Source organism: Lagopus muta, chromosome 2, assembly GCF_023343835.1.
Source record: "Lagopus muta isolate bLagMut1 chromosome 2, bLagMut1 primary, whole genome shotgun sequence".
Classification (NCBI taxonomy): Eukaryota; Metazoa; Chordata; class Aves; order Galliformes; family Phasianidae; genus Lagopus; species Lagopus muta.
This window is the reverse complement of record NC_064434.1, coordinates 19,868,698-19,896,450: the sequence shown is the minus strand read 5'-3', so window position 1 is coordinate 19,896,450 and position 27,753 is coordinate 19,868,698. Positions and strand designations below refer to the sequence as shown.

General features: G+C 37.8%; 1 protein-coding gene across 25 annotated transcripts in view; it reads right to left on the bottom strand.

Annotated features, from left to right (window-relative positions):
* Positions 1–27,753, bottom strand: part of DLGAP2 (DLG associated protein 2) — a 459,829-nt gene that overhangs the window by 121,963 nt on the left and 310,113 nt on the right. The window contains exon 1 of one of the 25 annotated variants that reach the window (XM_048936899.1): positions 27,347–27,369. The exons of the other annotated variants lie outside the window; for them this stretch is intronic. The gene's annotated coding sequence lies outside the window, so the exon portion shown is untranslated. Of the gene's footprint in view, positions 1–27,346; positions 27,370–27,753 lie in introns of those variants that run through there. 25 annotated transcript variants of the gene reach the window in all.

Below are 27,753 nucleotides of genomic sequence, written 5' to 3'. Positions count from 1 at the left end.
TTAAGCTGCAGTGTGTGGGTAAAGGCGCCTAGAATTTGCTCAATTTTGCTAATAGTATAACAGTGCAAAGAAGTTCAGCTGCCATGGCTCAGCAGACACATGACCCCTCACTAAGCTACACTAACCTGTTTCAGGGCTATAACTTCAATCTGGTAGTCACAGACAAACTAAGCAGGAAACTACAGCATCACTGAATTTATGGCTGCATTTTGGACAGTATTGTTACCTTAACATAGTACCTTTGCATTGTAATCTTTAACAGCCATTTAGGACATCCATAAATAATTTCTTTTTGCTGCTATGTTATGTACAGTAACAGTATATGAGCAGCATTTGAGCCATGGCTGCACTAAAGAGGTTCCTTTTAGGGAGGAAGAATAAAGGCTTGTGGGAGAGTCTTCATACTCACATTACAAAAGGAAAACAAGTGATTGCTTTTGGGCCCATTTTAGTTCTCCCTATCTCTGTTTATTCAAAGCCATAAATAGAGCCATCAGAAAGGTCAGGGAGCTGCAAATTGAGAACTGAGATTTTCATTTCTGGTGCATTGCTCAAATCAAGCCCAGGCTGGTAGAGGCAAACTCATTGGTTGAAAATGAATTAGAGAACTCTGTCAATTCCCACAAGAAAAGTGTCCATCACTAAAAAAAAAATTCACCTACTCTTTGTTGTCTCAAAATGAAAGGGTAAGGGGAATAAAATAACCTGTCAGCTCTCCATGTGACACTCCATCAGAGTCAAGTCACATCAGCAAGACGGTATTGGGAATTTTGCCTCCACATACCCATTATTCACTCATGTAATTGGATATGGTTCCTAGGCTGTCATTCTGCTATCTCTTAAGGACATTTGTGAGTGTTTCAGAATGCAAAGCTGTTTTTGTTCTATAGAAATCCATGAATAAGACTTTCACATTTCTAGCAATGTGGTCTCCCAGTAATGGGATTTCAAATGGGTTTAAATCTGTGCTTAATTTCTGCTCTTTTTCTGCTCTTTCAGGATAATGGCAGTGATTAGTAGTAATGTTTGATTTCCAGTTCCTTTTTTTTTTTTTTTTTTGCAGCTGTAATGCCGTCTGAATTTGACTGCTGCTTTAATGACTACTAATGACTTTATTTTGAAAGAAATATAACTTTTCATATGGACTCTAAGCAAAAAGCTAATTTGAGTTGAATTATGCAGTCTTTTCATACAAGACCTTCAGTTGGTTAAACTTTATTTTGAGTCAGACCACAGCAAAATGCCAAAGCTGCTAAAAAGGCACTATGTATTTACATATAATAGGAAGGACGTGACTGTGTTTAGCTAAATCTAAATCACCCTGATAAACAGCATGTATCAATGACTTGCCAGCCATCAGTTTCTTATACTGAAAGAATTTACCAAGTTAAACTTGAGTAGCACATCCACTGTTCTTAAATATGGAATCATCTCTCACAGCACGAGTTCACATGATCAGAGCTTTTCCCTGTGCTGTACAATTCACAGTTGCAGTTTCTTATTCAAAACTTAACTCCTGAATGTGCCTTATTGTATACATCCCATCTTCTTGGATTTCCTGAGGAAATTTTACAAGACTTCTTCCTCGAGGGAATAATTCTCTTTTTGCTATTAGAAAATAACACCACTTTGAAGCCTATATTTTTTGTGAGAATGTATCAACTCTGATGAAGGCTTTGTCTCCAGCCAAAGAGAGAAGGAAATCTGCCTTAGAAGGACTTGCTAATTTTGACATTGGTTCATTCTCACAAAAGGAGTTGTCAGCTGTTACTTTATCTGGGTCAGACCTGCTGTGAGACAGCAAGCTCCTCACGCTCTGATCAAGTGCTTAAAGTATCCTTATGCTCTGGTCTTGATCTTTCCTTAGTTTCTTCTGTTGGTCCTATTCCAATTAGATTAAATGTGTAAATATTTATTAAAACATAGGGTGTGATGGAGACTGTCAAAAGTCAAGTAAAGTCAAGAACAGAGAATCATTGAACAGAATCCTAGAACCACAGAATATTCTGAGTTAGAAGGGACTCACAAGGATCACTGAGTCCCACTCCTGGCTCCACATAAGACCACCCAAAATTTAACCTTCTGTCAGAGCACTGTCCAAATGCTTTTTGAATTCTGGCAGGCTTGGTGCCATGATCACTGCCATGGGGAATTATAGAATCATAGAATGGCATAGAATATTGGTTTTCTATTTGTTATTAAAAACATAACACAACAAAAGAAAACAAAATAGAGATTTAAAAAAAAAAAAAATGATGAGAAGCTTCAGTTTACACTGGGTGAGTCTGGCTAGGATAAAGGTAACTTTCTTAATGCCAGTCCACATGGTGCCATGCTTTTGCAGTTGTGGGCAAGGGAGGATATCTCACCAGAGTTTTGCCTGTTGCTAAATGGTGCTTGAACTCAAGCAAGGTTTTCTCTTTTCCCTTTTATGGAAAGGGTCACAGCCAGGACTGATGACCCAAACTCACCAAAGATATCTTCTACACAATACGACATCACACTCAGCAATTAAAGCTCAGAGAAAGGAGAAGGAAGGAGAACAATCATGGTTATGGTGTTTCTCTTCCTAAGCAACCACTATAAGGGGGTTAAGACCCTGTTTTCCAGGGAGTGGCTGGACACCAGCTTGCCAATGAGAAGTGAATTTCTATTCCTGCTTTGATTGAAGATATAGCTTTTGCTTTACCTATCAAACTGCTGTTACTTTGAACTCTGAGTCTACCATCCTTCCATTTTCTCCCAGTCCTGTGGGAAAGGGAATAAGCAAGCAGCTGTGTGGGTGTTTGGCTGCTGGCTCGGATCAGCCCACCACAGTGTTGTTGCACACAGTGTTGTTGCAGTGCTGCAAATCATGCAATCATGACAAGTCCTCTGGCAGTGGAAAACTGCTGTCTGTTCAATACAGTGCAAAGCAAATGTTCAGTCCTCCAAATAAGACCAGCAGCTGTTTGCATATCCTCTGCACTACTGGCATCACCAGAAAGTGTAAATACAAGGATGTTATTTTACAGTTCACTCTAGAAAATGTAGGGAGAAAGGGCCTTTTATCCAAGGACATGAAGAGCACAAGATGTTTTCTCATTTGTGGAAAAGCAGTGAACATACCTTGATGGAATGTTTACACTGGTATAAAAACACTAACTGTTACTCTCAAATAGTGAAGGCAAGGCCTCCTCTGCCCTCAAACTCATTTTTGTACTTTTCTGTCTCCATACTGCTGACATCCACCTTCTTCAGTCCTCTGCCCTGACACGTGCACACACTTGCCCGATATCATACATCTTTCCACTAAGAATAACTACAGCACATGTAACTTTAATCTCGTTGGAAGTCAACAGTTTCTAAGCATTAATAACTCAGGCTTTAGTGACCAAGAACATACACAGAGTCCCTGGTAAAACCTTAAGTGAACCCTAACTAATCTGCAGAATTTAATCGATATAAATCTCATCTGATTGCAGTATAAATATGCCCAGGGATAATAATGTCCAGGGCAGTGGTTGCTTTGCCAACAAGACGACAGGACTTGCTTTGCCATTTGCTAGGTTATGGTACTGATGTTCTAAACATGTGGAGCAGACCCAAGAAGCTTCTCAAACTTCTCCAACAGTTTTCATTTGCTTGTTTTCTCACTTATCAACACGTCTCTCCTTCCCCAAATGCTAACTAGAATGTATAAATAACACACAAAACTCCAGTAAAAGAACTCATAAGCACAGAACTGACACAGTATCTTCAAATTGGAGCTCCATCTCCATACCTTGTTACTTTCTTATCTTTGGCTTATGAATTACAAGTACTAGTCTTCCAAATATGCAGCATTTCTGTATCTGTGCCTTAGTCTCCTGGCGTGATCAGCAAAACATAAGTAATGAAAGGAGTATTTAGCACTAGACATTTTGCTAGTACCTCTTAGTAGAATACTAAGAGTAATGAAAATAGTGAATGAAGAAAGTGCACAATTTGGGACAGCATGGCTTCATACAAAAGTTAGGGCAGGCTGATATAGCAAGGAAATACTACAACCACTGAAATTTTCACCTAGATGCTTTTCAGTGAAATCTAGTAACTTCAGAGCTGAGTAATAATCCGTACAAACAGGAAAGAAGCAAACATTTGTGTCCAATGAGGAGGAAGACATAGAAACTAACTGTTGCATAGATATGTTGCATTGATTTGTGTGACTGGCAAGTGGACATTGTGATGATGTCCACATAAGACCTGTGGAAACTAACTCACTAACATACCATTTACAATAAATAAATGGACATGTAAGTGGAACTACAAAGTGGGGCTGCACTGTCAATTTGTATTGAATCCAATGTCCATGATTAATTGTTGTATGTATTTACATTTACATGAATTTGGTCTCCCCTGGAGATGCACCAGAATAAAGAACATGTAAAAGTACGAATAAAAATATCTTTTTTTCCAATCTGTGATTCATGAAAAAATATTGTAATTTGTTGTTTTATTGTTTTAATCATTTTGTTACAAACTATCTCTGATATTCTTTCACCAGTAGCCTCTGATGCTCCCCTTAGATGTTTCCCCTTCCTTTTCTTCCATCTGTTTGACTATAATTAGGGGAAATAACATACATCTACAGAAAGGAAAACATCTGACTGAAAACAAACCTTTCTTACATCACGATCCAAAGCTTATGAAACATATATTTTCCACATACAGCGGAAGAAACCTACTGCTTGCTTGTCAAATGCAAAGAGTAAAAATCTCTAGACATCATACCGAGCAGGACCACCACACTGAGATCCCTTGCCATGTGAAATATTTAAGACATCCCCACTCTTCAGTATATGCATAATACTGCTGCGGATTCCCTGATCTTAAGCTTTTCCCACAACTGTCCCTTTTTGTTTTTGTTTTTTTTTTAGCCAAGAATGTATTTTTCCTGTTGATGATAATGCATGTCATGCATTGTGCTTGATCTTTTCCACTTTCTTTGGCAACAAGGTCAAAAAATAGGAAGCTAAACTCTGGGAAGATTTTGGAAGGGTCTTTTATCACCAGGATCACTCAACCTGCTTTCATTGCTGGGATTTCACTGAATGTACCACATAATTCACTGACTTTCTTCTTAGATTTGTTTAAACATGTATCATTTTTCTTATGGCTCCAAATTCTTCTTGCTGATTTCTTTCTGAAGTTAACTTTCTCCTCAATACATACCCACAACTCACCTCTGTATGAAATCATAGGCCTTGTGTCTCTAGCTAGACTTTCCTCAGTATTTCAAAGCTATCAATTATCTGCCGAGAAAAACAACAGTCATTCTTACTTTGTACTTACGCTGTGCCTTAATTAATTTCCTCATTAAACTGTAAGTAATTAACATTCTCTGGCATTTAAAATGCTTTTTTTTTTTTTTTTATATCAGTGTTTATTTATCTAAAGATGTTCAAGATTTTCTCATAAGCTATTAACACTGTAGTTTGTTTCTCCCCATTAATCTCACATCCATTTCATCATTCTGAGTCTCCTATGACATGAAGTATCAATATACCCAAAAAGTCAGTATGTTTGTTACAGCCATTGTCTATCTACCTGACACTGGTGAGAAAATATTAATAGCTGTGAAATAAATTGAGTATTATTTTTGGCTCTAATTTGTAACTAATTTGGATTACTTGGAATGGGTGAAAGGCCAACATTTGTAAAAAACTAAAAAGTTTATACTGATACAAGTTATACAAGAACTTGGATAAGGCCAAGGCTTTGTGGCAAAATGAAAAATGGAAGCTGGCTAACACTGGTACTTTCTAGTTCCTGTTCACTGAAATCCACAAATTGTGTGGAGATATACCCATCCCAACAGAACTCAGCAGAGGAAAGAAATTTACTTCTGGATCCCTCCTCTGCAGCTCAGAGAGCTACCAGGTGGCATTTGCAGCTCTGAGATAGGCTCGCTGGTAAAATGTTTCTATTTGAAAAATGCCTAATTTTTGCCATGCTTTTGCCAAAAAAAATATAACTAGAAAAAGAAGGCAGAGAGTAATGCAAAATTCAAATAAAGATGTCTTTTAAAAGGAGCTGGTATAAGTCTTAGAATTCAAGAACTTTAAAATGATGGTTCTCTAAGCAGAATTTGAAGACTGATAACGTAATGCTTGATTGAGATATCAGTTTACCTCTTCATGCCATATAATAATAATGCAGAGTTCTCTATCTTTTTTCACAGTCATGATGTAAATGCAAGAAGATAGTCAGGTGCTAGGACACCCCGGTACATGGAACAGAGTGCCTTATTTACATCCCAATTCATGTCTCTCCATGACTAGTTAAAGACTCTCTTTAAACTATTAAAAGCCTAAGTGAAGACAATAGCAAAGACTCCTCAACTCAACAACCGGTTGAACATTCTAAAGTAAAAAAAGTAACTTTAAAAAAAATGAACAGAAAAGCTCTTAAATTTGCTTTTAAAGTTTCAAGTCTGTTTTAGTTTCAATATTCCACCAATTGAACAAAATAATGTTTTTGGCCAAACAGAACCTGTCATTGTTTTCAGTTGGCAGTGACTTCTGCTTACTGAATTAATGTGAATTGGTTTGCATTTTGGTGGCTCTGTGTGGGTTACAAAGTTGTAGTAGGCGGTGTTATCACCTGCTTTTTGATTCTCTTCTTAGCAATAAAAATAGAATTTAGTTACTAAACTCCTGGAGTCCTGAAACTTCCGACTGCGGATATGTCAGCTTGCTTATTTCTCCAGGCAATGCAACCTTGTAAGAAAAACAAGGCAAAGCAAAACAAAGAAAAACAGGAAACAACTTTTCAAAATTTAAAAACTTTGCTCAAATTGTTTTCTGAGTAACTAAGTTAGTGGGAAAATAAACTCCAGGGGTAATATTCTGCATTAGAAATGATCACCACCAACAATGTATCTTTTCCATTGTTGCTTTCTTAGGCCTCAAACAATTCTCCAGAGTATCCCTTAATCTGAATCCCCGTCTATTTGAGGCCTATTTCTGCTATAACAAAATTTTTATATTTACATGCAGTTTGCAATCACTGTGCATCAAAATGAAAAACTAATTGAGATGAAATGTTGTCAATTTACAAGCCTTTTTTGGCTTCTTCATTTTAGAAGATTCTAAATTCTAATTCTTCACTCCTTACTATTCTGCAATTCCTACTGATAACTCCTCTTCATTATTCATCCAGGTTCCTCTACAGTAAAACAGCTGGCATTTGGGTTTGTTTCGCTTTCTGAGTATCACCATGTTTGCACTGCAAACTTTTTCAGTCTGGTTCTTCTTTTTGGAGAGTGACACATCAGTGCAAAAGGAGCAAGATGTGTGGCTTCAGAGTTAAGGACAGAAAGAAGTCAAACACAACATGACCACAATTCCAAAATGAATAAAAATATGAAGAATAAAGTTATTTATGGCTGAGCAACGAGAGAATTTATGGCCAGAAGTTATACCAGAGGAGGTTTAGGTTGGACATTAGGAGAAACTTTTTCTCTCAGAGGGTGGTCAGGCACTGGAATGGCTGCCCAGGGAGGTGGTGGAGTCGCCGTCCCTGGTAGTGTTCAAGAGGCGCCTGGATGAGGAGCTACAAGATATGGTTTAGTAGCTTGTGGTACTAATAGGAATGGGAGGGTGGTTGGACTGGATGATCTTGCAGGTCGTTTCCAACCTTGCAATTCTGTGATTCTTTAATTGCAAAAAAACATTATGCAGGATTTTATGCAGGCTGCTGGCTGTAAAATGGGTGCTAGAAATTGTCAAAAAGTTTTAACTTCTATCAGAAAGAAATGGGTAGAATATTCCCACAGCATTTTTTAAAAAAGAGATCACCCATGGACAGTGAATTGGAGAGATGAAAAAGCTACATAATAATTCTCTGTGCAAAGAGTTTATTTCCAGAGAACCCTGTTGGGCATACATAAAAGAATGGCACACCTACAAGCATAAAGAATTAATGAAAGGAAAAACAGTAAGTAGAAAATGTGAAGCATGGCTCTTGGAGTAGAATGTCAGTGGAGCAGAGGGGCCAAATAGTAATAGGACACCATTTGATGGAATAAATGAAGATCCTGCATGAAGCAATATTTTTGCCTCAGCTGTCCTCTGAAGATTTGTGCTGTCCTTTCTGCTGCTAGACCATAATGGAAAAACTGACCTTTCAGCCTCCTTTTCCCCAGATTTCCCGTGATAAATATTTCATGTTAATATGTAAAACTGTATGTATCCTATTCTCACTATCCTATTCTCAATTTTCAAGAGACAAGCTAATACCAATGGCCATGCTTTCCAGTGCATGTTGAGGGTCTTGTACCTTATTTATTCAAAAGAAGGTTAATTACAATTCACAATTGCAGTTATCTTACTTGAAAAGAAGAAAAAGAAAAAAGAAAAAGGAACGGAGAAGCAGCAGCACTTGGGAAAATAAGTGAAAACTATGACTCAGGAACTTGTGGATCCTAATTGCTGCTTTTGCTGCTGGTTTGATTTTAAGCCTTGGGCCTCAGCTACTTTCTGCCTCAGCTACTTAATCTGTGTAACATTAAATACAGCTGTACTTTTCAAAGATGGTTCCTGAGTTTCTATTTTTGACTGCATTCAGGCCTTCCTCACCCACAGTGGCTTCAATGGGCCAAATGAAAGCAACGCTGAGGATATGAAGTCAAGTAAGTGACAGTCATGGAAAGGTGATATGTCCACCTGTCCTGTACTGCTCTGACAAACCCAGGCAGCTCCTGCCCTTGCACATCGCTCAGCTCTGCCTGCCCCTCTCCAGTTCACAAGCTCTTAAATATAATGGTTGCAAATATAATATTTATAAAATATAATCCAAAGCAAATGATGCACTGCATTTCCATTTCTGTGTCCTAAATCCTAAACTGCACATATACTGCTGAGCATCCTAACACACTGTGACACCTCATTCAGAAGTAGCTTAATTCTTTCAGTTACAGACATTTTTTTTTTCACCAATGTGATGCCATTCACAGATCAGAAAGGCTTAAGATTTTTTAAAATATAGGCAGAGATTAACCTGGTAATCAAGGTAATGCAATGTGAAGACTCAGTGTTGTAAAACACTCAAATCTATTGGCAGCTGCAACATTTCAATAACAACTGGAGTAAAAGTTGTGTGCAAAACAAACAAAAGAAAGTACGAATGGAAATGATCAGCTTTTCATTGAAGTTGAAGTAATTTTAACAGAAGGTTAATAACAAAAAATATTGTTGCTATTCACCAAATCCATATTTTACTATAAAAGCTAGATGTTCACCTTTGAATAGGTGACATAGAATCATTTGTATTTATTTTTTTATCTGCCCTCAAAATTTCAGTTTGTGCTGATGTCAGCAATGAGAGAAATTTCCAGGATCCATAAAGCTGACTGTTTTATTCCTACAGTGAAAGTAATGGGAAGAAAGCAGACTGAAGCACATAAGTAAATAGAGTTCAAAAAACACGAGTTACCTCTAGAAGCCAGGATATTTATCACTATAAAGTAACAATCTCATATTTCAGTGTTATGTGTGCTACATCTTTCTGGGGGTTGATTTTCATTGTTTTTATTTAGAAAATGAGCTAACAATAAGGTATTAACTTCAGTTTTCATGTAAGAATCATTCACATTCAGAGTATATTTAACATAATTATTATATATGCTTTTGTTCATCCTACAGTACCCTACCATCCTGCTCAAGGCAATATCTAAATTCTGTTTCCATGGCACCATTCATCTTCCTGTGCTACTTGTTCCGTGTGCATTACTAGAAAATCCTGAGAAGCATTGCATCATTGTACCAATACTGAGTCACAAGCTGTGGGAAGATGAACCTTATTCCCTGTTTTCTCGGATCTGTGTCTGATTCTTTATTTATTTACCTTCAACAATAACCAAATCACTACGTTTCATTCACAGAACTGCAACACTCTTCCAGGCCAGTTGTATCACAATGGATAGAGAGGAATAGCCTGCAAGTTATGCTGCTAAGAAGTGCTATCTAACAAGCTGTAACTACAGTAACAAACAATTACAAGGGACATTCCCAGGCTTTGGTGTCTAGCTAGTTTAGGGATATATTTTTACATTGGTCTATGACTTGCTTCTGTTACTTAGCACTGCTCAGAACCATTCCTGAGGAAGTATAGTTCCCTTGTATGGATGTAGCCACAGTATCCACTCTGCCTGAATATTAAAGGGCAATAAGTGGCCCTGACAATCCTATGGACCTGTTCTATCAAGGCATTCAACTTCTAAATACCTGCCTGTCACATTTCTTTTTTCTTTTTTTTTTAAGATATTAGGGTGCAACTTAATTCCTAACTGACTATTTGATGCTATTTACTGACTAACTGACTATTTGAAGTGTTTACATGTATGCTAGGCATCTGAGTTGTCATATACCCAAAAGAGATTTATTCAATATGGTCAACGGAGTCTTCAGTGTGAGCTAAGGCTCTATCAGTGTGACCTTCATAGATCATAGTGGCAGCATGAACATCTAGCATTGGCATTTTAGTTCTGAAGTGAATTCTGCTCAAGACTTCCCTGCCTTCATTATCTAAGGTCATTCTAAACATATGGGCACTAGAAAAGTAGAATGATGTTCTTCATTTACATATCATAAGTGAAGTTGAAAACCAGAAAGGTAAGTTAACAAAGCATTATTTAAATTTATACCTGAGATCTCTTTCCTTCTCCACTGCTTCAACATCTTGGCTAATGTTAAAGACAGGCAGCTTAGCGCGCACAGATCAACCAAGGCGTGTCTCTCATTTAAAACCTGGCCTGAAGCATATTCCAGCTCCTATCAAGGCGTAGGAACAAAAGCATGGAGGAAGAAAGATTCTTTATGTACCTCCCTCTCCTCTTCCTCTTTTGATCAGGGTGGAAAGTCTAATTTCTCTTTTTCAATATTTTCATTGCAGATTCCTTCCTGGTTGCTAGGAATGTAGCTCAAATGACAGAACTCATTTGTTGATAAAAGCCAAGTAGAACTTGGAGTTCTTATTCCTGCTCTCTGTTTCTTTCTCCCACCTTCCAGTCCTATCCTTCTTCACCAGACCTTCTATGTGGGGAAATGTATTTCTGATGCAGAAATGAAATTTTATTTAATACATGATAATGGCACCATATTCTTTGTAAGCAATATTGAAATTAACATATGGCAGATTCTTAACTATGTCTTAATCCTTTTAGTTAGTAAGTATTTCTGCTGGAGATACCAAGGTCCAAGTTATTCATAGCACACAAGTGCTGTTTTTTAAATACCTTTTCGTAATGATTTTCATAAGTTACTTATGAAATGCAGATGTGTGCAAGCTAACTACTTGTTACTATTAAACTACTAAAATGATTTTTGCCAGTATTTCTTTGATGACTATCAACCAACTCATTTAAAAGATTTATATATGAGAAGTGTGCATTTCATTAGTAAAACCTGATGACTTAATATTTTTAACAAAGGCCTAGCTTACACTGACTGATTTTCATTTCCCTTGAACTGCAAGTTAATTTATTGCTTAAATGATTTTGTAATTCTGAAGATGATATTATTACAAGTGTCTGACTGTGACTGGGCAAATAGTGGCATCCTGACCTATTTATAATACTTTTCAAATACAGTATAATGTCTGATTTCCATAGGCTATGTAGCAATAATAAAAAAAAAAAAAGACAAAAAGAACAAAATATTCCCAATGGACAATCTCCCAGTTATTCTATCAGCAAATGTTCTACAGAGTTATCACACTCATAAATACACATATTTTATGCTATTTACTGACAGTAGTGCACGATTATCATATTGACAGTTTCCCTCATAATATATTTGCCTTCAGCAATTTATGCTTTCTATAATGAGAATCCTGGTCATTTTATTACATTTGGCACAAAGTGCTTAGATAATATTCAGAGCCTGGAGAACAACATAAGATAAATACTCTACATTAGTAGTGTAGCTTTTCCCCACTACACTTACGAGAACTCAGCTGTGCTACAGCTGTTACCAAACTATTGCTGAAGAAATCAGGCAGTTCTCCCTCTCCTCTTCACCCTAAAAAAAAATCATTTTTTAGATTTTCTTTTTACTTTTCACCAAAAAATAATGTTTTAGCATGTGATAAACATTATGAAGGTGAAGCTAAAGGTAAGCTGTGCTGAATTACTTGCTTTTCCAAAATGCACCCTCTGATTCTTTGTTTTTCCTTCCTGCCTTTCCTTCCCTAACAAAAATACAAAACTGAAAATGAGAGATGAGAAAAGGGCCTCAGAAATTTTGTGTGTAACAGTATTCTATAGGCATTATTTACTGCCTGCTTCTTCCCTCTCATAGAGTTGTGATTCTGTATTTGTATTATGTGCATGAAGTTCATGTGTTTGCTCATACTTAGTCATTTCTGAAAAGAAATTTGGTTCAGATCCTTGTTATGGCACTCGTGAGAATTCAGGTAATCATTTTGATGAAGATCTACTTCATCCTCAGAGAAGTCACTTTCAGGGCTAGATTCACAAGAGGATCTCAAATTTTGTCTGATTACATGCATATATAGTATAAATCCTGCCCACATGTCTAAGGAAAGCCTATCTAGGCAAGAGTCCAAAGATTTAAATATCCTATTCCTCTCTCATCTATCATCTATGTTTCTGTTTTTAATGCACCCTCAGAACCAAAGATCATTTCATTACTTTTATCTTGAACACACTGTACTAGGCAGTGAGTAGGAAGTAGTCAGATCCCCTCAGGAAATGCAAGGAGATGCATTTGTTCTCCTATTTGATCTACTTCCTCAAATTCTGTGAGGTTGCTCAACATATCTATAAAGTTTCTTGTCTTAACACTTAAGATGTGCTAAATATTACCCAACAATTATTGCTCAGTGAATCCAGAAAAAAATGATGGTTATAATAACACTTCTCTCAGTATGTACCTCTCTTCATCAGTGCATCAGTACTTGTCAGAATACTCTATGGTGTAGCTGTGGTCATTACTCACACTCTGTGATCTGGGAAACAGTAAAGAAAGTTGTTTTTTGCTTAAAGTCATGCAACATGCTATATGAATCCGGTCTCCTAAGTCGCTGGTTAGGACACTATTCAGACAAGTTGTGAACTCAAAAGAACTATTAAAGCAATGAGATAGTTTGATCTTCATAGACTAATGAGCAATCCATAGTCATTTTCAATAGGCAGAACACACAGAATGATTTAGTGCCAAATGGAAACCTGAAAGTTGGGATGTTTTCCACTGAGACTTAAAAGTGGCAAAGGGAAACTCAAGATAATTCTATATCTCTTCTACTTCCCATCTGAGATGCACAGTATTCAGACTTGAATAGAAAAACGAGAGAAGACAATTGGGCTTCAGAAGCAGTTATGTCTCAGTCACAATGCCTTCAGAAAAGTTCAGTGTCTGAATAGTTATTTACAAGCAGATGTGTTCAGTTGTCCATCCTGCATAGCTAATGACTGTAAGATAAAAAGCAGTTAGCACAGTGATGAGCTAATAAGGTGGTTGCAAGGGAGGGTGAATTAGCTGAGGATCAGTCTGGTGACCATTAGCCACCTTCAAGCAGCTTTCATTTGTCTTGGAGCAGAACACAGCAAGATTGTGCCTATCTGGAAAACAGCCTTTTAGTCCCAGAGCCAACAACTGACTCTGTCAGTTTCACACAACATTTCTGCATTGCTGCAGGTGTTACTACACGAGGTGGTAGCCTGGAATGGCTGCTCTGCAACAGGCACTTACAACATGACCAGTTTCACAGGCTCAGGAGGTGTACATGATTGGCAGAAATATCAGAGTAGGATAGACACACAGAGTAAGTCTCATTCTGAACATTTATTATCTGAATCCAGAGCATCCAAATGACTACTTCAATATGTCACCTCAAATTTTGATAAGGTGATTAGCCCTGGCTGACTACTTCAAAGAGTACTACCCTTTGAAGTGGTTTGGAGCTTTAGCACACATCTCTGTAATACACCCATTACAGCCATTTCCAGGAACCATCTGAGGATACACACATAAACTACGTTTTGAAGGCTCAAATCCACCTTTGGCCATAAAAATACAACTCTTGCCAAAGTCTGTGAGTCGTGTATATGTGGTCCTCACTCTAGTCAAAGGAAATGAGTTCCCATCTCAACTTTGGTATTACACACATCCCTAAAGCTTCTCCCCGATTATGTGTTATTTTCATATTTTCTGATTCCACAAGAAATTCTTTTAGAAAACTTTCAAGAGTTTTGCTGTAGCACAGAGCTGTTGTAGGCAGCCTGAAAAATATTCAGCTTCAAAAAGTCTGAAATAGCACAGCTTTCTAAAATGGCTCTATTAAGAGTACTTCATGTACCTGATTACATGTAGAAAAATATCACGCAGCTATGATCAGAAACCACAGAATAGCTCATGATAATAAAAAGAAAGGCATTTCAATACAGTCTCCAGCTGCTGTCTCTGTTTCCCAAGCAGGCTGTCACTTTACTTGAGTCTTCAGGTGTTCCAGAAAGGAAGAAAAGACCTTGGCTGCTGCTAAGTGTGACAGAGCATCTTCAACACAAGGAATGGTAGAACAGCAAAGCTATTCAAGGTTTGGCAATAGGAAATGAGCTATAGAAACTTTCAGCTCTGAGGACATTCTTCTAAATTGATACAGAATTCCAAAAAAGCTGCTAGACAACAGCATCAGTAAAGTGATATTTCTGTCTATTCTCCCCCACGACGTTTTCTTTTCTTTAATCCCACCTACCCTCCCATTCTTTCAGCTACACATGCACATGCCTGCATTCCCTTAATAAGTTCAACTAACTAAGTCCAGCAGATTTCTTTGTTCATCAAAAAATAAAAATAAAAATCACGTAAACCTGTTTCTGAACAGTGGGTGAGGAAGTCTTGCCAGGCAGCCGCTTCTTCCTCATAAACAATGTTTTTGAAATGAGGTTTGGGTCTTAATTTTAATCTTCACTGGAGCAAAATCAAAACATTTCAGAATTTGTCATGAGGAACATGAGATGTAAACACTGCTATTAGAGAACAGCCAAAAGGCAAATGGTCAGATGCACAGCATAGTGCCTATGAGTCTGCTTGCCCTGACGTGGGGACTTGACTCTGCATCTCTCAGTGACAGCTGAGTACCCTAACCAGCAGGCTAATGTTATTTTCTCTCCAGCTGGAGCTGTTCCATCTTGTTTAAATAATTAAGAATGCACTGACCCATGAAGTATGTCTCTCTAATCCAGCGACTAGGGCATTCTCCTGGCAAATTACCTGTTGATACGATAAGAAAGCATTCCACAAAGACACCTACGATCAACTCACTTGTAACAAAAAGGAGAAAGTTGTGTTTTTTCCACACCCTTCCATTAATTTTCTTAATAACCACATGTTGCTGGCTGCCACAATGCTAGTAAGTCAACTGACCAGCACGTTGGCAAAGTGAAATAAAGTGTGTGCCTAGAAAGAAAGTAGAAGGTGCCAGAATAACATTTCTGATAATATAAAATAGATATAGAAGTTCTTGTTATGGGCTATAGAAAAGTAAATAAAAGTGTGTACTTCATACACTTATGTATGCTTATTCAGTAGACACTTACAGTGTCTATATATTGATATTGTACCACGTCTACAGTATCAAGTTCATACCTCTGACACAGTACCAGGACTCTACAGACTAATCGTGAGGGATATTTAGAATGTTTTCACAGAGTAACCCGTTAGATCTGAAGGGCAGTAGAGTTGCAGGTCATGAAATCTGGTCTTTGCTCGTGCAGGAGACGCCATGATATTTAATCCCTTTCTGATTAAAACATAGAAATATCAGAAACACTCTAAGATTCACATTCTGAGGTAAGACCAAAAGTTTGACAGAGAACTGTCACATGGCTACAGCATGCTCCTACCCAAATCCGTGCGCTGAAAGTCCCACTTTGCCAACATCTCTTCAGTGTCTCTGCTGAAAGTTCAGTGCTGTTAAAAGAAAAAGCATAGCCCATATATATGCCACATGGACATTATGGTGTATACTTTTTCCAGCATGGGCTGAATCCTTCCCAACCAACACCTCACCAGGCAGAAGGTGGACCTATTTTGTGTCCCCTCTTTTGGAGCAGCTTGGATGTGGAGCAAGAAGAGTTCAGCCACTTATTCTGGTTTATTTTTCATGCTAAAATGGACTCAGTGAAAGAAAACAAATAAGCCCAGCTGACAATTGAATACAGCTCAAGGATTCATGTTATCTGCTGCCAACAGCCTCCTTTATCATTTGGTGGCTGTAGCTTGGTCTCAAGTGCAGTGTGCAAGTCTGCCCTTGGGAAGAATTGATGGAGCAACCTAGTGCTTGTGCCCTGGGAAGACCCAGAGAAGTCAGCCCTTCCTCCCTGCCCATGAAACCCGCAGTGGGGTGAGGCTGTGGCACACAGCTCCACTTCTCTAGGTGGCTGCTCACTCAGATCCTGAAGACTTTACAAATACAGCCCTGGAAGTCTACACAAAGCCAGGACAGACAGCCTGGGCAGGTTCTGTACGTCTCTCCTTATTCTTTTTCCTCTGTGCTGGCACTGGCTTATTTCCCCATGTGCAGTTGTTGAGGAGGTGGCACGAGGCTCGAGCGATGCAGCAGTTGCCATGGAGAGAAGCTGGGGTTCTCTTGTTATTTATTTAATTTGTTTCTGAATGGCAGTGTGCTGCAGTATGTAAAACCCATGTGACTCGCAAGCACACCGGCTGCCACAAACCTGGGGCTGCGTTTCAGTCTTTTGAAAAGCACAGTAAAAAGCCAAACATCATTTGCAGCTGATTCTGCCTCTTTTGTGGACTAAATTTCCCTGGAGATTCATGGCTGAAATGTCCACCGAAGCAGAATTAACTGTTACCTCAATTAAATCACATTTTTTTAACCTGGTACAAAGACACCTTGTGTCAGTGCTTTAACCATGCAATTTCAAAGGGGCTTTAGGGGCCTTTTCAATCTTTTTTTATTTGTTTGCATAGCAACATGAATCAGGTAGAATCCTTCCTGCGCCCAAAGAAAAGACAGAATTTGCAAAGAAACATTTACAATTAATTAGCAACAAAAGATTCTACTGAATTTCATCCTTCAGCATTACAGTAATTTCAGTCATGCTGAAGAGACACTAGAGAAACATGTGCAAATACATGAAGGTCACTTTCTCCTCAGACTCGCTAAATCCATTGACACCAAAGCAGTGTGCGATTGCTAGTTAAAAATGTGTATGAGATAATTAATCTCTTTGTCTTTCTTGCACTCCCTCCCTTCTATTTTTTTTTGCAGCTTTTAGAATGGTCATTGCTTAAAACCAAATAGTGAGTGTTTATTTGTGTCACCGTCAAGCAGGGTAGATAGACAAAGTAATTTGGGGGGATTATATAGATAGTGTGCCAGCTGAGGTTGTGGACACAGAAGGAAAACTTTGATCTATCTCAATCTATCTATTATAGCTTTTATCCTTTCATGTAAAAACATACATAGCTTTTATATTGTTATTCCTTCATTAACAAAAAAAAAAAAAAAAGAAAAGAAAAAGTGGAATTAAAAAAATGTACATGACCGTAAAGCTGTAATGGCAGTGCAAAGATCTTAAAACTCACATTATCTCCTTGGGAAAACTCAGGCATTCCTGACACGATCCCTGGATAGGACAGTATCTTTCCTGCATACATAGCATCATCTGTTATTTTCTGCGCTCCCTGCTGCCTGTGAAAATGGGCATGCAAAAGAGCAAGAGAAGCTCTATGGGTCAACTGCTATGTCTTTATTCTTATTTTCCGCCCATTATATTTTGCCAAGTTGCTTTGACAGTGCTAGCTATCTTTTAATTGGTTTGGTAGGTATTATACGGTTTAGTCATATGCACTGATGAATAATTAAGCCAGCTCATATCTGTATTTAAATTCAAATCTAAGGAGCAATATTAAATTTTGTCCTTCTCTACAAGATGAAATGGAGGTGTAATCAAAGAATAAAATAATAGAAAAAGATCTTATTCTTAGTTATAAAGAGATGGAAATTAATAGATTGGCTCTGATAGGTGATTTTGTCCTGTTGGAATTATTCAATGATCCACACTCTTGCACTGTATTATAGAATTAATTTTAAAGTAATGCATTTCATTAACATAATGTCAAAGAAGTACAATCGGGCCTTCATTGTTATGAGATCCATACCTACAGAAGCCAGACGGCCTGTTGTCCTTGCATGAGAGAACAGGCCAATATTTCAGCACTAGAGATTTCTGCCCCTATTCTGCACAGAGTTACCACTGAACTTTCCAGAAATTTCCATCTCAATCTTACAGGACCGAAGTAAATGTCTATCAGAGAAAAGTCCCTAAAAATGTTAGTTGTTTTGATACTGGAGACAGTAATTGGGAAGAGACGTTGTTAATGCATATGAATGGATGGGCTCACAGCATCCTGCATCCCTCCCACCCCTCTGACCCACTGCTTGAGGCAAGCACAGAGGAAGGGAAGGGGACACCCACAGCCTGTGGTACTAAGCTGGCCAGCCTCCTGCTGGGGCCTGCTATTTGGGAATCTGTTCCTACACTTAGCAACACAGAGGATATCGACAGTAAAAATCATCACTCCATGAAACAGCCCTACCTTCAGTTTCCATTATTTGCTTTAACCTTTCAGAAATAGAGCCTAACATTTGATTTCTCCAGGCTATGCTTACAAAGCCCAGCAGTGTGCAGCCAGCTGCAAAACACAGTTAACTGGTTGAAATTGCAAACGGGAGGTCTCTAGGCTCTTGCTGGACAAGTTGCTACAGCAGGTGATATGTCAGCTTTAAAGAACTTCATAGATTCGAGCAGGTTTAAAAAAAAAAATCATTTTTCTTTCCCTCGATATTACAGTGATATCCACCCAGGCCCTTAGAGGTGAGCTGTCTTCCTGAAGGCTGTGCTGTTACAGACTAGCAACTTGAAAAGGGTTAAATATATTAGACATTGAATTCAGGAAAGGAACAAGACTGAAAAATGCATTTTACTCCAACCTATCCCCCAGGCAGAACACTAACATCAGTCATTAGGGAAAAGAGGGTTTACTTCTTTGAGGATGACAGACCAACTTCTATTTATTTGCCAAACAAATCCAAGTGAGTTCTGTGACAGGGTGACCAAGGAAATAGATGATAGAAAGGTGATGAAAGCAATCTGTCTGTATTTCACCCAGGCATATGATAAGCTGTCACGTCAGAAATTGGTGGGGAAATGAGAAGACAGGAGCAAGTACTGTATTGACATCATTGATTAAAAACTGTCCATCAGCTCAAAGCAAGCAGTGCTAAATGCTTATGGTAACTAGTTATGAGGTGAAGACATCATCACACCCCAATATCTGGGTTCATCCTGAGTTTCTTTTATATTTCACATGTGATTACTTAGGAATTATTTCAAATAAATATAAAAATAGCTGAAGTGAAACCTTAGGAAGAAAAACTGTGGCTTCACTGAGTTCTACTAAATTAAGAACAGTATTTATATTCCACCCATGTATTTTTCTCCTCATATTTCTATTTGATAGCCTTATTCTTTCTCACACTGCAGGAATAATGTCTTTTTAAACATTATTTAAAGACACGAGAAAAGTGAAAAATCTATCTTTTGAATTCAGCAGAAATCAAAAAGCAGGTTCTAGACAATTAGTTTTATTATTTAGGATCAGGACCGTGCTGTATATGCTGTGCAAAACAGGAGGACAAACAATAAGTTGTTTTGCTGAAATAAATGGAAACCCCACACACTCATTTTAAGAAACACACAAAAAGGTTTCACTTCTGTTTCCCTTTCAAAGACATCCTAAGCTGAAGTCCTAACAGTAGGGGACCTCTAACACATCTGGAGAGCAAGATAAAATCGAAAGTGCAGTGTGAAGCCAGAAAAAGTCAGGACAAACTTTGGATTTATTCCAACTCGTAACAGAAAGATATTAAATGCAGAAGGATGAGAATTTGCTGGTATTGCAATTAAAGGACCTGTTTCTATCAGACCTCTTTTTCTTCTTTCCCTTTTTGTATGAGTCCCTGTGTAATGCCATGGAATTGCAGCATTTCAGTTTTTAAGAGAGATTTATAATCCAGAATCAGGGCTTGTATGACCTGCCAGTTTTTTAACAATATCTTCAGTTTATGTTCAAGACTTCAAGAAAATTGGAAATCTAAAAAGATTAAAGCAATTGTGAAAGTCTAAAGCAAAGAAGTTCACTTGCTCAGAACAAATATCTCCACTTTTTCCTATCTTATTATTAATAATACATGTATAAAACATATTAAAAACTACAAAATACCAATGTGTCACACTTCTTTCCCTATTTCAGTGTTCGATGTAGCTGATTGCTCATGAATAACAGCTTCAAAAGCTGTGTGAGGATACACTTCCCACTATCTCAGAAATAAGAAGAGCTTTAATCTCATCTCAAGATGACACATTTACAGAGGTATTACTTAAACCTATAAATCTGATCAATATCCTAAAAGACCCATGTACAATGTAATCTGTCAATGTACCTTCTGTACATCTGAAAAGATGGTAGATGTGAAACATGTAATTCATGTTGATGACACAGAAGATTCTAAACTTGGTGCAGCTCAATACACAAATGTTATTAGACTCTGCAAACACAATTGCTTTTCTTCCCTTACTTTTTCCCCCATTGAACAGTAGGAATTCTCTACCAGGGTCATGCAGAGCTCCTGCAATCTAAGCAAACATTATCAACAACAACACAAAGGCTATTCCTCTTTAAAATCAGAAGCATAACAGAGATAAATCTCTTATAGCACAACTAGCATAGTTGTGAGAACTCTTCCATAGTAAAACTGGCAATGTGTGCCACGTAGCACACACTGAATATATTCTTCTTCCACCATTACTGAGCTTGCCTTTTCCCACCAGCAGCAAGAGGGAACTTTCCAGGAATTCCCATGACCACACAGTGCCCTCACCACCAGTTGGTGACAATGCTGACTGCTCGCCAAGATGTGCATGCACGTTGCCATAAATTCCCTGCAGTCAGTGCAGTCACACTGACCTACATTCAGAACTCTGGGAATGGGAGGGTGGTTGGACTAGATGATCTTGCAGGTCGTTTCCAACCTTGCGATTCTATGATTCTATGATTCTTTTCCTGGAAAACAGCACCTTCTGTCATCCCTCAGCTGAGGCAGTGTTTCTCAGTAGGAAAAATTTCAACAGTGAAGAAAGAACAACTCTAATATTTGAAAAAGCCAGATTATACCGTAGCACCAGAAACAAAGTAGGAAGTAGGTTCTTGGCCCGGTCTTTCGGGGAATGCATGTGATATTTTAAGATAAGAATATCAAAGTGTACAAACAAGTAACTCGTAAATAACACTAAAGGTAGCCAAATAATATGAAACAGATCTGTGTTGTTCAGTTTGCTTTCTGGTACAGAGAGCCGGATGGAACTGATCAAGAGAATACGTGGATTTGACTCAAAATATTATAAAAGCTCTGTTAGAGAAATAAGTCTTCTGGCTTTTCGTTTTTGTGTTTAACCTTCCTTCACAAAGTGCACTGAGAGTCATGCTGTTAACTAAAGGCTTCATCAAAGGCAATTAAAAATAACAATGTAAAATAAGGCCTCTAAATACTAGATGTGATGTGAAACTTTGAGCCACACTTACTGCTGTAAATAATGTGCACCTCTTTTATAGAAAGGTAGCTGAATCATTTTAGTACCTTTAGAACCTTTATCTCTTTATCTTCTCATTTTAGCGAGCCAGCTAGAATGTCATTTCTGATATTTAAGTGTATGAAAGAATATAAAGCCTTCTCCAAATCACATGAGAGCTCTAGGTACAGGATTACTTTGGTTTGAACACATAATGGTAAGTGTTCATGTGTGACTCAAAATTTCCAGAAGCATCTCTAATCCTACATCACTTGAAAAACTTCACATTTCCAGGTGAATGCAAATCAGCATTTTCTTTTGTTAAATGTAGATGCAGATGGTTTTACAGATTCTTTCTGAAATATCCTACATGAGTGAAATTTGCTGTGAGCAAGTTTCCAATTTGATGAGAAAAGGGAAAAACATTTCTTAAAATAAGCAAAGGTAACTGCAGGACAAAACTGTTGCTCTTGAACATTCCTCAAAGCACCAGAGCTTATTTTGTGTGCATGTATTTATATTTCTTTGGTACTTTTCCCTACAATATCTCAATGCTAATACACCGTCTACTCTGTTTGTACTAAAAAATGTGCAGATTTTTCAGGACAAGGACCAAATCTAACTTCATCTTTTCAATAATGTATATTTTAAAGATCTCAAGTGTTTTCAAAATTCTTTTGAGTATCTTGCTTTGAATCCTGGCCGAAGCATTACTTTGTCTCCTCCTATCAAGTTCTGTACATGAAGAGAATAATTGTAGTGAAATCTTCTAGTAAATTTAACAGAATCAAATAGATTAAGTTTTAAACTAAAGTTATTCACACTCAAGATTCTTCCTTTTACCATTCTTTGCTGCTCTTCTCACCAGTTCTTCAATAATTTAAGTGCATTTGTTGAACAAATGAACTTGGGAATTCAGTGGATCTCATTTAAACCCAGAAACTTGGATGGTGTTTTGTCAGTGATTTCAGCATTCTTGGGATCGGATCTGTAGAGATTTAGCCACATAAAACTGCCTTTAGAAATCATCTCTTATCAGTCCATCTGGAGTAGTACTCAAACACAGAATAAGATAATATCTGCATCTGAAATTTCCTATTCCAAAGATACTTTGAGTTGAAGTGGAAACAGCTGCATAGCTAGAAACATCTTATTATACTGACTAAATATTAGTCAAGTTTTCAGTGAGAACAACACAAATGCAATGCATGAATATTAATGAAGAACATATGTATTATGACTGTAATAAACCCCATTCATATACCCCAAACCACGGCTATAGATAGGTGGACTACCTATCCTTGTAGTAGACGGAAAGCCAGCAGGAGTTTGCAGTGCTGTGATGAGTAATAAAGAATCCCTGTAACTGACTACTAGTGGCATCTCCAAGGGCTAAAACCAGGATCGGTGCTTTTCAACCTCTTCACTAACGCCTGCATAAAGGAACAGGGTCATAGAATCATAGAATGCTGTGGGTTGGAAGGGACACCTCCCTCCAGATCAGGTGCTGGTATCATACAATTAAAGCACATCTCTGAGTGTACAGTTAGTTACCTAGAAGACAAAATTTTTACGTACTTGTTTCCTCTGGTACCTGAACTATTTTCAACTCTACTTACCTTGATTTTCCTAGAATTGCTTTTTAGCATCCCGTAGATTTTTGTTACTTGCAGACTAAATTTGTGGCTGTCCTTTAGTTAACCTGAAGTTTTGAAGAGAAATCAGAGACACTACTGCGTGGTAGCTTGGAGGCAGCAAAGTTCTTTGCTATGGAGATATAATGTATACTTGTGTTCTTGTCACAGAATCTATATGAATATCAAGCTTGTTCTCTGCTGCGTGTTAACAATTTTTTGGCTCTGCATTGTATTCCTTCTGTCTGACACAATGTTCCAGGTAACATTTTTCCTGCACTTTCTGTGGTTTCTCTTCATCTCCTTTTGTCTTTCTGTATTGTAACATAAAGCAGCAAATGAATGTTAACTATTATTTAAGACCGCAAATGTGACTTCATATTATATTTATTTTTTTAATTTGCTGTCATTATTTTTAATCTTCACTCGTTCTAACTCTGCTTTGTACAAGAAAAACGCATTTAATTCAAAAAATGATGACTGTTGAATCTTTCTAGGAAGAGCTGATCCTTTAATACTGATATCTACCAGTTCAGCCCTCACAAAATTCAACTTTCCCACCACCCATCAATTTTATTTAAGACATCAATACATTTGAAATAAAACCAGTGAAAATAAATATCAGTTTTTCTGTTAAGTAATGGGATTGAAGGAAGTCATTCTCCAGGAAGCTCTTCCTTCACTGAACTCTAGGCTTTGGACCAGTTTTTCTTCAATAAAACTCTACGTTAAAAAGCCAGATAAAGTGAGATTTAATTCAGTTGCAGCAGTTTCCCTGCTTTTCTAAAGAATTACTATGTCTCTACTGAGAAACAAAGTTCCAACAGTGATTAAATTTCACACAGCCACATTGCTAACCATCTTTTAGCAGTCCTACCAATTCCAACTGGATTTCAAAGGGGCAACAGCAAAAGATTGCTGGCTCCAGATATTTTAAGCAGGATAATTCACTGCATAGATTTTGCAAACCAATGAAACATTATTTATTTGCAATACAGACTGCTGAATTTGTCTCTTTCCAGAGTTTATTTTTGTGACACTAGTCATTCCAAAACATCTCATTCACCTACTGATGGTACATAAAGCAACACAATTTAATTGAGATCTCACAGCTTTTCCCTCTGAGCGCATGTCCAAATTCTGAAGCACATAAAAACTCCTGACAAAAATAACTTAACACATTTGAACATTCCGTTTCTATGGAGACAAATAGAAGTAAAATGTCTAATGTGAGTTCTTATTCAGCCTGATAGCTTATAGATTCGAAGTACTTCACTAAGTCTTAGGGACAGATATTATTCCATAAATAAATAAATAAATAAAAACAAATAGGGGAACCACCCCAAATCCCAAACTGGTGTTTCTAATATGCACTGTGTATTACAGTTACATGAAAATTACTGCTGGCAGTCTGTTCCTGTTCTTCTATTTCCACCCCACATTACAGCCCTACTGACATACTTGAGGTATGGTTTGTGTCATTTTCAATAGCAAAATCCTTTTGTTGAAACATGAGAGAATTCAAAGCTCAGGACTTGGAGGCTTCTAGCCTTCACTCCAAGGGGTTAGAGAATAATAGTTGTGGAGTTAACTGCTACAGATGCTGCTGGGTCAAAGTAATGAATGATACATGAACTATCTGACCTTTTAAGCCAGAATGAGCAGAAAAAAAGAGGCGTGAAAAGCACAGCATCATGATTAGGGCTATAGAAGTGTTTGTGAGACTTCTCTCAGGCAGCTGGGCACAGAACCAGCTTTTTAAAAGTGCATTTTAAGTGGCACTCTAGTCAGTCCTAAAGATCATATTTGAGAGGTGCTGTTCACAATTATCATCAGCTTTAACAGTGTTTTCTGAACCCTGTGCTTCTGCAAGGCTTATTAGTTAGACTAATGTCTGGCTCAGCTCTTCCTTCACACAAGCTGCAGGTAAAATACAACATGAGATTACCAGTACTGAGGGTCTTTCTGCAAAAAAGACAGGCTCTGATGATTCCGTGTAAGCCAGCTTCCGTGGAAGAGCCATACAGGCTGTCATTAGCACAGCACTGGGCTACAGCTCAGTTCTCAGCAGAGCTTTAACTCCATACTGTAGTGCAGTAATTACAGCTACATGCCCTGCAATTTGTTCATGAGTGATCAACTCTGAGCATGAGCAGAATGAATTTGAATTCATGCATAACTAAAATACATAAAGACATATAGAAGAAATATGAAATATAGTGCAAAAGCCAGCCTCAGTCACTTTAAGTAGACCTAAATTACTTCATTTCCATCCTGTCATAACTATTAATCCATCTATGGATCTGCCAAATGTGTCGTGTGGGAAAGGATCTCACATCTGGGTAGCTAAAATGTGCTATGCACGAAAATCACAAAAAGCATGAAATAAGAGAGTAAGGCCAGGTAGAGTGATCACTGAGCAAAAGACTGCTGATTGATTCCAGTCTGCAAATACACCCATGGTGCTGTTTTATAAAGAGTTAGGTCTCAAGTAAATAGTAATTTAGGGGTATTTGTACTTCATATTCCACTGCATTCTTGTAGTCTACAACTGCCCTTCCACTATTCTTGTAGTCTTATTTATATGTCTTATTTGTACTTCTAGCATTGAATAACAAGAGGATCTGGCTTGTGCACACAGGTGGTCCATTTGTCTGGCAGTCTGCAGTCTCTCACTAACTCAAGGAAGTCAGGGACTCAGCCAAAAGAGAAACAGAATTCACAGATTATTTGTGAAAGTCATAAAATGAGCAAAGGAGAGAAGTGCAAGTTAGCCGTCACCATTGAGGTGGAACTAAGCCATGATACCAGAGCTGGCTGAAGCCTAGTGCCCAGCTGGCACACGGGTATCAGTTAATACTAAGTTAGCTCTGAGTTAGCTTTAGCATTGCTTCTGTATGGGATGCTATATGGGGCAATAAAGAGAAGGAAGAGATGGAAATTCAGATAGAGAACACAAATTCATAGGAAATTAAGACTTCAGTATTTCTATTCGTTCAAATAGGAACTTGTTTAGTGCAGGTTCTTTTGATAATCGATTATTCTAATTAATTTAATTCTAAATAATTCTAATGTTAATCCAATTATTCTAATTTAATTTCTAATTAACTTGCCTATACACCTAATAATTAACAATTTTCACTAAGAGTGATCAATGGAAAAATCATTTCACTTATCATTCAGAAAAAAACCCACACTAGATGGATATTCCTTGACATGAATTCTACCAAAATGCCAACATGATTTAAAGTTCTTTATAAGCCTTACTTCCTGAACTTTTCTTGCATACTTATTTGACTCAACAGGAACAATATCCAACTGCCTAAATGAATTTCAGTAGTTTTAAGTCCATATATAGTCAATGTGGAGATAAAGTACTTTTATTGTGCTATTCGTCTAATCCTAAAACAGAAATCTTAAATAGGTCAGATGAATCATATCCTGAAAGTGCTTGCTTTTCTCCATTTAATGTAAAGTAAGGCTGGGGTAACAACTTTTAACAGAGGCACCTACAGTGTAAATAGTTAGGTGAAATGAATGTCACCTTTGAAACTCAAACATAGAAGCAGATATTTAGCACAGAGCCATGTCAAAGTCCCAATAAATAATTATTTAACATGAAAAAAAAATTACATTCCATTTAATCCCAACTGATTTTCTTCTTTTTTTCCTAGAAACGAAAACAAAACAGATTTCCAATACATTTTATCCTGCACGTGCAGACAAAAATAAAATAATAAATAATAAAATATAACAACCCTTGAACAACTAGACTGACATGAGATGCTTACATGCAGCAGATACACTTGTCACCACTACTTGGAACCAAATACCATCCCTGTTGCCTACTCTTCCAAACTGAGTTCTTCATTGAGCCACAGATTTGACAGCTGACAGTGCAAATTTCCACACTGGTCATGGCAGAGCAGCAAGAAGAAATCATTGCTCTGGCCATGACCAGTCCTTTGTACTTCCTGCACTTTAATCTTATAGATTTTAACCCAACTGAGTTAGCCTAATCCATTCCACCATGAACGTTCCTCACCCCAAGCTCCTCTGGGAAGTCACTCACCCACAGATCATCCAGGATGGTAGATGCAGAGCAAACCAAGCATCCCACATTACCACATGACTCAAAGCTTGGAGTGTGAAAAGAGGGAAGACCACTGCCCACTCTCACACCTACACGTGGGTAGGTTGTACTGGGGCTCACAATCAGATCTGCAAACTCAGAAGTGAGATGTTCTGCAACCACAGTACTGCTGCAGACCATAATTCTCCACTGTCTAATATAACAAAAACAGCCTCCAGAGCTGAATTACTTGCTCCAAGGTAGATCCTGTAGATTGCCCCAACTACTCTCATACTCACTTCCATGCCAAGACATGGTGATTGAAATTCACAAAGCTGCAAACTTTATATCAGTGCTTGAGAATAATAGCAGTTGCCTTTGCAGTCTGGAAGGAAGTTATACCAGTA